This window comes from Nematolebias whitei, chromosome 11, assembly GCF_014905685.2.
Source record: "Nematolebias whitei isolate Nwh7 chromosome 11, NemWhi1, whole genome shotgun sequence".
NCBI classification, from domain to species: Eukaryota; Metazoa; Chordata; class Actinopteri; order Cyprinodontiformes; family Rivulidae; genus Nematolebias; species Nematolebias whitei.
The window spans coordinates 15,097,580-15,109,584 of record NC_056508.1 but is presented as its reverse complement, the minus strand read 5'-3'; the positions used below and the strand labels follow the sequence as shown (position 1 = coordinate 15,109,584).

Sequence of the window (12,005 nt, the reverse complement as noted above, 5' to 3'; positions counted from 1 at the left end):
CTGAGTCCTGCACCTGTTGCACCTTTTATTTTCTAATTATAATTTTTTTACACTTACCGGGAAACAATTTCCTGACTGTGCCAGTAATTGTTTGCTTTGTTCTAAGTCCACTCATCATTTATTCTTCAAGAGGCGGTATGTTCCTTTATCAACTTAAAACGTTTGTCTGCAGGTTGTTTTTTTGGGAGGGGTTGGGGGATTAGTTTCCACACGGGACTTTTCTGCACGGTTCAGAGTGATTTAGTTTTTGTTAAACATTAGTCAGAGCCACTGGTGCGTCATGATTTATATTTGTTTACCGTATTTCTGCTTTTTACAAAAACAGCAGGTGTTTGTTAACATCACATCTCCCACTTCTTAGAAAAATAATTATTTTATCATCGACATAAAGTGGTACACTGATGTCCCCAAAAGGATTTGAATAATGAATGTTTGTGGTTGTTGAGAGGAGTGTTTTTCTGTACTAGAAGTGAACAGAGAATGAAGTAAACCTACATGTTTTTAGTACAATATATTCAAGTGTTTAGGAGTTACACTGTGGAGAAGAACAGAGGAGTTATTTTATCCACAACAGGTGCAATGGTGGAGACAGGGGGTGGCTAATGGTGGCCTTGACCACTTCAGATTAATTTCTGGCCACTCCAAAAATTTGAAGAAACTTTACTTATGAGCAACTAGAAGCATAGTTTCCTGAAATGATAGTGACAATATGCCTCTTCAAGTAGCATTTCTGCGTCTACCCTTAAAAAAATGTCCGTCCCTACAAGAGTGGTGGGGGTGAGTGCCGAGCTAACCAGGCAGTCGTACGCAGGCAGGAGCCCACAGGCAGGAGCCCACAGGCAGGAGCTCACAGGCAGGAGCCCACAGGCAGGAGCCCACAGGCAGGAGCACACAGGCAGGAGCACACAGGCAGGAGCTCACAGGCAGGAGCTCACAGGCAGGAGCACACAGGCAGGAGCACACAGGCAGGAGCTCACAGGCAGGAGCTCACAGGCAGGAGCTCACAGGCAGGAGCACACAGGCAGGAGCCCACAGGCAGGAGCACACAGGCAGGAGCTCACAGGCAGGAGCCCACAGGCAGGCACCTGGAGGTCTCACATGTGGAGTCAAACAACACTGAGCAGGGACAGAGTCGAACACTGTTCTGAGCCCAATTTATTTGACGGTTCTGTCGTGTGTGTGTGTGGGGGGGGGGGGGGTATGCTTGACAGCGGAGTGTTTACAAATGTAGGTAACGTAGTAGATGTTTAACAACCATGGGCGGCTGTGACTGAGTGGTTTGAGCAGTCGTGCGCCAATGCAAGAGTTGGGGGTTCGAATCCACCAGCAGTCACATGTCGAAGTGTCCCTGGGCAAGACACTGAACCCCTCATAGCCTCCGATGTGTGTCCCATCAGTGTATGAATGTGATAAAGAACTGATTAGTCTCTTTATAATGATTTGTTCAATTAGCTTTGTAGAGATCTAGTAGAGTGCTGTATGAATGGGTAAATGAGAACACAGGTTGTGTTGTAAAGCGCTTTGGGTGTCTTGAATAGATAGAAAGGCGCTATATAAAAACAGTCCATCCATTTATTAAAAAATACACCAAAATGCAGGAAATTGCATCAACTTTATTCAAAATTTTCTGGGGGAGGACCCCCAGACCCCACCCCTTGGCACTATTTGCATTCCAGCATTGATTGTTTTACAAATTAAGCCCTTGGTGTCATCATGGAGACAGATGAAACAATGGTCTCTTTTGATGTCACATCACTCTTTACGTGCATTCCTGTTGATGATGCAGTAGAGGTGGTCAGTTTAAGATTAAAATCAGACACCACTCTGAGCAGCAGGACCACGCTTTCCACAGAACAACTGTGTCAGCTCTTGAAACTGTGCCTGCAGTCAACCTACTTCACATATGGGGAGCAATATTATAGGCAGAAACATGGGTGTGCTATGGGGTCTCCCAGGGGCGGACTGGGACAATAATCCAGGCCGGGAATTTTGATACCATCCCAGGCCACCACCACCTGATTAACGCAAACCACCAAGACTGAGTTCAATTGAGCGCACTTTGAATGCATGTTGTTTGCACACGTCTAACTGAGTTTTCACTTATTGACTATTTATATGTATTGGCTATTCATATAACAAAAAAAAAGGTCTTAATCTCAACGGAACTTTACCTGGTAAAATAAAGTTTAAATAAAATATTGTAATACAAGGATTTTAATATTCAGATAATTTATTGGAGTAATGAAGGGTATACACAAAATATCCTCAATAATCCAGGTAGAAATTCTAAAAAAGTTAAGTCAGGTCCTCTGGACAGATTAAAAAAAAAAACAACTTGTTGAAACGTTTAGTCTTTAATCCAAAAGACTGTCAGTTTGAGAAGCTGCAACAAACTTAGTTTCAAATAATCTCTTTTCATAGTGGATCAACCAGTTTGTTGCTGACATCCAGAACTAGCTGTTAACATGATAAAGGAGGACCATCATCAGCCTAACAATGGATCGTTAGTGCTCTAGGCTGTTTGCTATTCACAGGGGGCTGAGAGATACCAGCAATAACAGCATTGTAAGAGGGCTACAGTTGGACACAGAGGCCTCTGTCCCTGTTTAATGATGGATGAGTTCTCATCACAAAGATGGCTTCCTTTACTCCTCTCTCAAACCAACACTTCTCTCTATCAAGGATGAGCACATCTTCATCCCTGAAAGTGACTGCTGGCCTGCAGATGAGTGTAAACCACAGAGTTCTCCTGGCCTGATGATGTTGCTCTTTGGCCCAGCACAGAAGAGCAACATCTTCAGGCCAAGACTCGGCAGTTTACACTCATCTGCAGGCCAGCAGTCACTTTCAGGGATGAAGATGTGCACATCCTTGATAGAGAGGAACTATGGTTTGAGAGAGGAGTAAAGGAAGCCATCTTTGTGAAAAGAAACCATTGTTAGGGGTTGTTAGGCTGCAGGTCTTCCTTATGTTAACAGCTAGTTCTGGATGTTAACAACAAACTGGTTGATCCACTATGAGAAGAGGCTATTTGAAACTGAGCTTGTTGCAACTCCTCAGACTGAACTTAGTTTTTTGGATTAAAGACAAAAGTTTCAACAAGTTTTTTTTTTATTTGTCCAGAGGACCTGACTTAACTTTTTTAGATACAAAAAAATCTGAATTCCTAGACATTTCAACATTAAACTTTTTTCAGATCCTAACCCATATTATAAAATTTGCAATATTCTTTGTAAAAACTTAAAAACATTTGTTATATTAAGTCAGTTTTGGCCCACTTCGGTCCCTCAAAGTGAAGCTAGCATGTGGATATTAAGCTGTGCTGATAAACTGTGCCAGAGTTCAATTTTTGTAACACAAGTGTTTCTCTTACCTGCTCCATTACGAACAAACATTAATTTATAGCACTTAGCAGCATCCGCGGCCAGAGCTTTTCTCTTTTTTATCCTCTCTCTCTCTGCTCCACCTTTCCTCTTCTTTGGCTGTCTCTGTTGCTCCATTCTACAACTCAGAGATGCACGCACCGCGCGCCAACACCGTCGGGAGCGCGAGTCCTGGACTAGGGCGGGGAGGGGGGCGGGCGCAATGTGTGTGTGTGTGTCTCTGCTCTGTGACACACAGAAAAGGAAGGGAGGGGGCCGGCCCGGCCGGGGGATGTGCCAGGCTTTCTCCGTCGCTGCAGTGCAGCGTGAGACCTGAGCCCAGGCAAAAGTGAATTGTTTATTTAAAATAATAAAGTCCGTGCGACCCGAACCGAGCCTTTAGTCCCGTTCCTCGGCAACCAGGCCACCGGGAAGTGTCCCGTCGTGCCCGACGGTGAATCCGCCACTGGGGTCTCCAGTTTCTCCCATTGTTGCCAACCTGTACATGGAGGAGGTAGAAAAGAGAGCCTTGACGTCCTTTTCAGGGACACCACCAAGTCATTGGTTCAGGTATGTTGATGACACCTGGGTTAAAATTAAATCTCAGGAAGTCCAACATTTTACTGACCACATCAACTCTGTGGATAAATATATCAAGTTCACACGAGAAGATGTAAAAAATGGCAGAATGCCTTTCTTGGACTGTGAGGTCTCAGTCTCTGATAGAGGACATTTGCAAACTGAGGTGTACCGCAAACCCACCCACACAGACCAGTATTTGCAGTTTGACTCCCATCACCCTTTGGAGCACAAGTTAGGAGTCATCAGGACTCTGTACCACAGAGCAGACAGCGTCCCCACTAGCTCAGGAGCCAGGCAGAAGGAGAAATCCCACACAAGACAGGCTCTAGAGCAATGTGGATATCCTAACTGGGCCTTCCTGAAAGCAGAGAAGAAACGCAAACAGGACTCCAGTCAGCCAAAAGGTGAAAAGGAGGAACCCAGACCCAGACCAGTGGTCATTCTGTATGTTGAGGGAGTATCAGAGAAACTGAGACGTTTATTTTCTAAACACAATGTCCCAGTGGCTTTTAAACCCAAAATACATTACAGCAAAGACTGGTTCATCCCAAAGATCCAGTCCCTCGACACAAACAGAGTAATATTGTGTATGTTGTTCAGTGTCAGGAGGGTGATCAGTCTTACATCAGGGAAACTAAACAGCCACTGGCCAAAAGGATGGCCCAGCACAGAAGATCAACATCATCAGGCCAGGACTCTGCGGTCTACACTCATCTCCAGGCCAGCGGTCACTCTTTCAGGGATGAAGATGTTCACATCCTGGACAGAGAGGAACGATGGTTTGAGAGAGGAGTAAAGGAGGCCATCTTTGTGAAAAGAAATCGTCCATCATTAAACGAGGTGGAGGCCTCCGTGTCCAGCTGTCACCTTCTTAAAATGCTGTTACTGCTAGTATCACTCAGTCCTCTGTGAATAGCAAGTGGCCATCAGGGTGCTAACGATTGGTCGTTAGGCTGATGGTCCTCCTAGATGTGAACAGCTGGTTTTGGCTGTCAGCAACAAACTGGTTGAAGGGCTATTTATAAGACTGAGTTGAATACAGCTCCTCAGACTGACAAAGTCTTTTGGATAAAAGACAAAATGTTTCAACAAGTTTTTCTTATTTTTTAATCTGTCCAGAGGACCTGATTTAACTTTGTTAGGTTTTTCTACCTGGATTATTGAGCTTGCATCAGGATACTATTTCATTCACATTTACACCAACAATAGTGTTGCATTTCATTGCTGTTTAAACACAATGTATGTGGGGTTTGCAAGCACAAATAGCTGCAGCAACAGTCAGCTGCAACAATTTAGGTGCAGCTTGGGACTCTTTCAGCAGAAATTTTATGATTCTTCTGCTGAAGTAACCATGTAATGCAAAACTGACGTTTGTATTTGAATTTTAAAATATCATGAGCATGAACCGCAATGAAATTTCAAATACTGCAGGTGTTTAAACCCTCCTGCTGCCCTTGGGTCAAAATGGCCCAGAGGTCTTCCGGCGGAAGTGGGTTGACCACTAACTATGGCTCGTCTGGCAGCTACGGGCGTTTGTTTCAACGCTGCAGCAAGATGAGCCAACCCATCAGACGAGGGCGGGGTTAGTGGGGGGAAAAAGTTTCCTGCTGCTCTACGACAACACAAGAAGGTAATGTCAGCTTCGGTTAATTGTATTGTTTTGAATCCGAGAAAACTGAACGAAGCAGGTGAATTAGCCACAGTTTTAACAGGTGCTGTAACAAATCGTCTTCCTCCGTGTCAGCACAACTTTGATTAGTAGCACGACAACAGATGCTAGCAGCAAGCTGCTAACTTTGGGTCCATCTTAAACTAAAACCATTAAGTAAAAGAGCATGATTGGTATTGTGGGAATAAGCCTAGGGAGGTTATCGTGTGTTTGTTTATTTACAGTAGTTGTTAGTTTCCAGCTAGCGGTTAGCGGATGAAACCTGCGGCTACTTCCGTTAGCCGAGTGACGGTGGAGCAGAAGCGCGTGTTTCACTCACCCTGAACAATTTAGCCGGGTGGAGTCGTCTCCTTTTATATTAGGATTATAAAACATAATTAATCCCATCATAGCTTCCCCAAAACAACTTGAGAGGCTCAACTTAGATGCATTTATAAAAAATATTTTTTAATAATATTTTAAAGAAACAAATCAGTGTTCAATGACTGAGCCCTGAACGTTTACCATACCATACCAATTTATTTATAAAGCACTTTAAACAGTGACAAAGCACACCAAAGTGCTGTACAGGGACAAACAGAACAAGCACACAGCAACAGATTACATAACAGGACACCAAAAAGTAGAAACCAACAAAAACAATAATGGATAACAACAACAACCGCAACATGACTAACACAGTGTGATGCACACAGACTCAGCACAGATCACACAGTGCAGAAAGCCAGGGAATAGAAGTGTGTTTTTAAGCGAGATTTAAAAACTGTGAGGGAGGGGGCCTGTCTAACGAGCAGAGGTAACTCATTCCAAAGTCTTGGGCCTGCTACAGAAAAGGCCCTGTCACCTCTGCGCTTGAGACGGGTTCCTGGGACTGTTAGGAGCAACTGGTCTGCTGATCTGAGAGAACGTGGTGGGACATACGGCTGGAGCAGATCAGTAAGATAGGAGGGGGCAGAGCTGTTTAGTGATTTATAGACATACAAGAGTATTTTGAATTTGATTCGAAGGTGAACCGGAAGCCAGTGTAGAGAGGCCAAAACAGGTGTAATGTGCTCCCTTTTGCTTGTGCTGGTCAAAACCGGGCTGCTGCAGTTTGGACCAGTTGGAGTCTAGCTATGGAGGTCTGACTGATACCAAAAAGGAGTGAGTTGCAATAGTCGAGCCTGGATGTAATGAATGCATGAATTACTGTCTCCAGGTTATTTTTGGACAATATGGGCTTCAGCTTAGACAGTTGCCTCAGCTGGAAAAAGCAGGATTTAACAATCATATTTACATGATTGTTGAGTTTCAGAGAAGGGTCAAGTATCACTCCTAGATTAGTGACTCTTTGTTTCACTAACGGTGACAGAACGGATAGGTCGATGCAGTGGTTGGTGATTGTGTCATTGGGAGGAAACAGCATAACTTCAGATTTCTTCTCGTTGAAACTCAAGAAATTTAAAGCCATCCAATCTCTGATGTCAGCCAGGCAGTCCAGTAATGGTTGAATAGAGCGAGTACCGTTGAGTCTGAGGGGGAAGTAGATTTGGCAGTCGTCGGCGTAGAAATTAAAAGGTATGTTATGTTTCTTGAAAATAGCACCTAGTGGCAGCAGGTATAAAGAAAATAAAAGAGGACCAAGGATGGACCCTTGCGGTACCCCCCATTTAAGCGCTGCCGAGGCTGAACTAAAATCTTTGATGGAGACACAAAAGGACCTGTCAGCGAGGTAAGATCTAAACCATTCGAGAGCTGACCCAGTGATGCCCACCCACTGTTCTAACCTCACAATGAGGATCTCGTGGTCAATTGTATCAAAGGCAGATGTGAGGTCCAGTAAGAGAAGGAGCACAGAATCACCAGCGTCTGTGAATAGGAGAATGTCGTTAAAAACCTTGAGTAGAGCAGTTTCAGTGCTGTGGAGAGGTTTAAAGCCAGACTGGAATAGCTCTAAGATGGCATTATCCTCTAGAAAGCATTTCAGCTGGGACTCCACTATTTTTTCCAGCAGTTTAGCGACAAATGGGAGTCTGGAGACAGGCCGGAAGTTGGACATGACTGAGGGGTCAAGGCTAGGTTTTTTCAGGAGAGGTTGGACAGCAGCATGTTTAAAAGTTATTGGCACCACACCTGAGGCTAAGCTGCTGTTCACAATGCCAAGAACAGGAGGGCCCAGAACAGGAAGAAGCTCCTTAAGGAGTCAAGGGGGGACAACGTCAAAAGGGGAGCCAGATGGCTTCATGCCGCACATGACCTGCTCCAGGGAAGACAGAGAGATGGGCTCGAAGTGGTCCAGAACAGCAACACAATGAGATGGGATGGACGGATCATGAGCAGGTGGAGAAATGAGTGCCCGGGTGTTTGCAACTTTTTCAGAAAAGAAATGGAGGAAGTTTTCACACAGCTCAGTTGAGGCTTCTAGAGGTGAAGGTTCACTGAGGTGTAGAACTGAGTTCAGGGTGGAAAAAAGGGCTCGGGGGTTGTGGGAGTTTGAGGCAATTATTGCAGAAAAGAACTTCGATTTGGCGGCTTTAACTGCCTTCTGATAATGACGCCAACTCTCCTTTAGGATTTGAAAAGAAACCTGCAGCCTGTCTTTCCTCCACCTGCATTCTGCTCTCCTACACTGCTGTCTAACAGCTTGAGTGACGTCATTAAGCCATGGTTCTGATAAAAGTTTTGTTTTCCTGGTTTTAACGGGAGCAACACGGTCCAGAATATTTAAGCAAACAGAGTTAAGCTGAGAGGTTAGCTCCTCGGTGGAGAGAGACACTGAGAGCTGATCGATCCTCTCAGAGCTAAAAGTTTTAGTAAAACGTGCAGCAGTGAAACGGTTAATGGTGCGTGAAGTACGAGCCGAATCACATGACTTAGCAGTAGGACAAGGCGGGATGATATCAAACAAGACAGGCATGTGGTCTGAGAGAACGTTGTCACCGATTACCAAATTACAAACAGAGACATCACGTGTTAAAATGAGATCCAGAGTGTGACCGTGTTGTTGGGTGGGAGCATTTACATGTTGAATTAAATTAAATGAGTCCAACAAATCAAGGAAGTCCTTCACTAACGGCTTCTCCTGACAACAGACGTGAATATTAAAGTCACCAATGATAATAAAGTGATCATATCTTGGTGTGATGTAAGCCAGAAAATCAGAGAATTCACTTATGAAGTCCTTGGAACGAGGGGGGTGATAAACAATCGCACACAGAACGGGAGGGGAATGTCCTAGTTCAAAAGCACTCAGCTCAAAACTGGAGCAGGGCATGAGGGTGGACAACTGTTTACAGGAAAAGTTTGATTTAAATACAGTTAATATTCCACCACCCCGCCGACCTGATGGCCGCGGGGCATTAAAACACAGACAGTCCGGAGGTAAAAGTTCCACCAAGGCGCTTGAATCACCCAAAGGCAACCAGGATTCCGTGAGAAAAAGAAAATCTAGTCCCTCGTCTTTAAAAAAGACATTTAGAATAAAAGTCTTGTTGGCAACAGACCGTGTGTTGATGAAGCACGTCCTGATCTGGTCCGACACAGAACCAGCCATGGTGGGGGTGATGTGCGCCAACGGTTGCAGATTTTCAAAAACAGCGCCTCCAGGACGGTCCAAGCGCCGGGCCAGTAGACAACACCCATATTTTCCCTGGTCCGGGCACGTAGGAAGCTGGCTGTGGAAACGTTGACCACGCAGAGCTTTGAGTTTTACCAGCCGGCCGGCACGTTTACCCCGGCGTCTGGATCGATATCTCCGAGAAGGCAGGCTTGGGGCCCAGCGTAAACAAGCAGGCACGTCTGCCAGAAGGGGTGGAAGAGGGGGGGTCCCAAGTCACGATCAAAATGGTCCGAATCAGCGACAGCAGAAACAGACAATCGAAGATCGAGGAGCTGTTGTCGGTCATACACAAGCAGCGAGTTGATATCCCAGACAAAAAACGAAAAAAGCAGAAATAATCCAAACAGTATCGTCAAAGGTAGATTGCAGGCCATGTACACGGGCGCCATCTTACCGGAAACCAACTAACACCGTTAGTGTTAACCATTGCATGAACTGATTAACTTTTGGTGTTTATGCAGTTCAAAATGGCTGCCACAGCATATTCACCTTAGCCAACACAAAATAGATATAACTCTGTCAATTCTACAGCTTTGAAACAAAAATTTGTTGTGATTCTAGACAAGTCATCCCCAACACAGACTTGAAAATGTTACACATCAAGCAAGATGGTGCTTATTATTTTTTTCTGTAGTTCCACCAAAACAGATGGAACTCAGTCATTTCCCAACATTAGATGATCTTAGTTTAAAATTATGGCATGAATGGCGACAGGCAATATACATTCCTTCTTGGAATGCTTTACCTGCTTTATCAACAGAGGACGCCATCTTGTCTGTGATCCACACACTGCTCTCACCCACCTGGAGCAGAAGGACTCCTATGTCTGTATGCTGTTTGTGGACCACATCCGCCTTCAACACCATGATTCCCCAGACCCTGATGGACAAACTACTCGCACTAGGATTAAGCCCCTCCCTATGCAACTGGGTCCTGGGCCGCAGTCTGTGAGGAACCACAACTTCTCCTCCTCCACCATAAAGGCTCCCACAGACTTGGGCGGTCCTCAGTCTGTGCGGAAACTGTGTGCACTGTCCACAGAGGGTTGAGACTTCATACTCGAGCGTCCACCCTGAGCGGCTGCGGACCTGCTCCGCAGGCAAGGGGCGTTTACCTTCGGGACAAATTGAGTTTGCCGATTGGTCATTTGCTGACACACCTACTAGACTGATTGCCAGGTCTCCAAAAAAAACCCCGAGAGCTGGCAGCCCAGCCGCAGCGGTGTTCTGTGTTTATATGTTGTTAATAAAAAGTTCTAAAAAAAAAAACAGGGAACGCTGGTCCTGCAGCCCACACATCAGACCAGCCCACCAGGAAATCTTCAGACACTCCTGCAGCCACGCCAGGCTTGATTTTAATTTGCTCGTGACAAATTCCTTCTTTTCTCACCATTTCAGTCATGGCATCAACGGACGAGGAGGAAGAGATCAGAGTCAGAGAGTCAGAGTTTCTTTATTGTCATTCGCACCTCATGTGGTACATGTGGTGGAGTGAAATTATGTACGCAGGGTCCCAGTTACATCCAACAATAAAATGTATAAGAAAAACAGTAATAACATCTAAGATATGAACTAAGAAAAACATCAACTAAATATACACTAAGCACTCATAACATAAAACATTGAACATCAGCACAAACATGAACATGAGTCTGTGAGCAGATGTGCACGCATGAACACATCAACATTGAAACAGATCAGCAGCAACATGAAACAGATCAGCAGCAACATGATATGGTTTTTCACAGTGATTATTCTAGTTAGAGATTCATGAGTCTAACAGCCTCAGGGTAGAAGCTGTTCCTCAGTCTAGTGGTTCTACACTTAATGCTCCTTAACCTCCTTCCTGAGGGGAGTGGGGCAAAAAGTGTGTGTGCTGGGTGGGTGGGGTCCTTCATGATGCAGGTGGCCCTCTTCCTGCATCTGGAGGTGTAGATGTCTGTGATGGTGGGGAGACTGATTCCAACAGATTTCTGTGCAGCCTTCACCACTCTCTGCAAAGCTTTTCTTTCTGCAGCTGTGCAGCCTCCATGCCACACATTGATGCTCGAGCACAGGATGCTCTCCACTGCACACCTGTAGAAGGAGGTGAGGACTGAGCTTCCCAGACCAGCTCGCCTCAGCCGTCTGAGGAAGTAGAGTCTCTGATGAGCTTTCTTGATCAGGCTGGTGGTGTTGTTGCTCCAGCTGAGGTTGTCATTCATGTGTACACCCAAGTACTTGTAGCTGGAGACCACTTCCACCGCAGATCCTCTTATGTTCAGGGGGGTGTAGGTGTTTTTGTTCCTTCTGAAGTCCACAATCATCTCCTTTGTCTTCTTCACATTGATGTGAAGGTTATTCTCTCTGCACCAGCTCTCCAGGTGTTCCACCTCTTGCCTGTAGCTGGACTCATCATTGTTTGTGATGCATCCCACCACCGCTGTATCATCTGCAAACTTTACAATGTGACAGCCTGGATGGGTAGCTGCACAATCATATGTGAGCAGAGTAAACAGAAGGGGGCTCAACACACATCCCTGAGGAGAGCCAGTGCTGAGGGTTATGGTGGAGGAGGAGAGGTTGTGGATCCTCACTAACTGTGGTCTGTTTGTTAAAAAGTCTAGTACCCAGTTGCAGATGGAGGAGCTTAGTCCTAGTGTGGATAGTTTGTCCATCAGGGTTTGGGGGATCATGGTGTTGAAGGCGGATGTGAAGTCCACAAAGAGCATACGGACGTAAGAGTTTTTCTGCTCCAGGTGGTTGAGTGCAGTGTGGACCACAGAGGAGATTGCATCCTCTGTTGATCGGTTCTC

The 12,005-nt window shown here is 45.4% G+C and overlaps 1 protein-coding gene across 1 annotated transcript in view; it reads left to right on the top strand.

The window, feature by feature from the left end:
- The first annotated feature begins 5,450 nt into the window (after positions 1-5,450).
- Positions 5,451-12,005, top strand: part of ormdl2 (ORMDL sphingolipid biosynthesis regulator 2) — a 29,348-nt gene continuing 22,793 nt past the window's right edge. The window contains exon 1 of the mRNA XM_037684688.1: positions 5,451-5,574. The gene's annotated coding sequence lies outside the window, so the exon portion shown is untranslated. The remainder of the gene's footprint in view (positions 5,575-12,005) is intronic.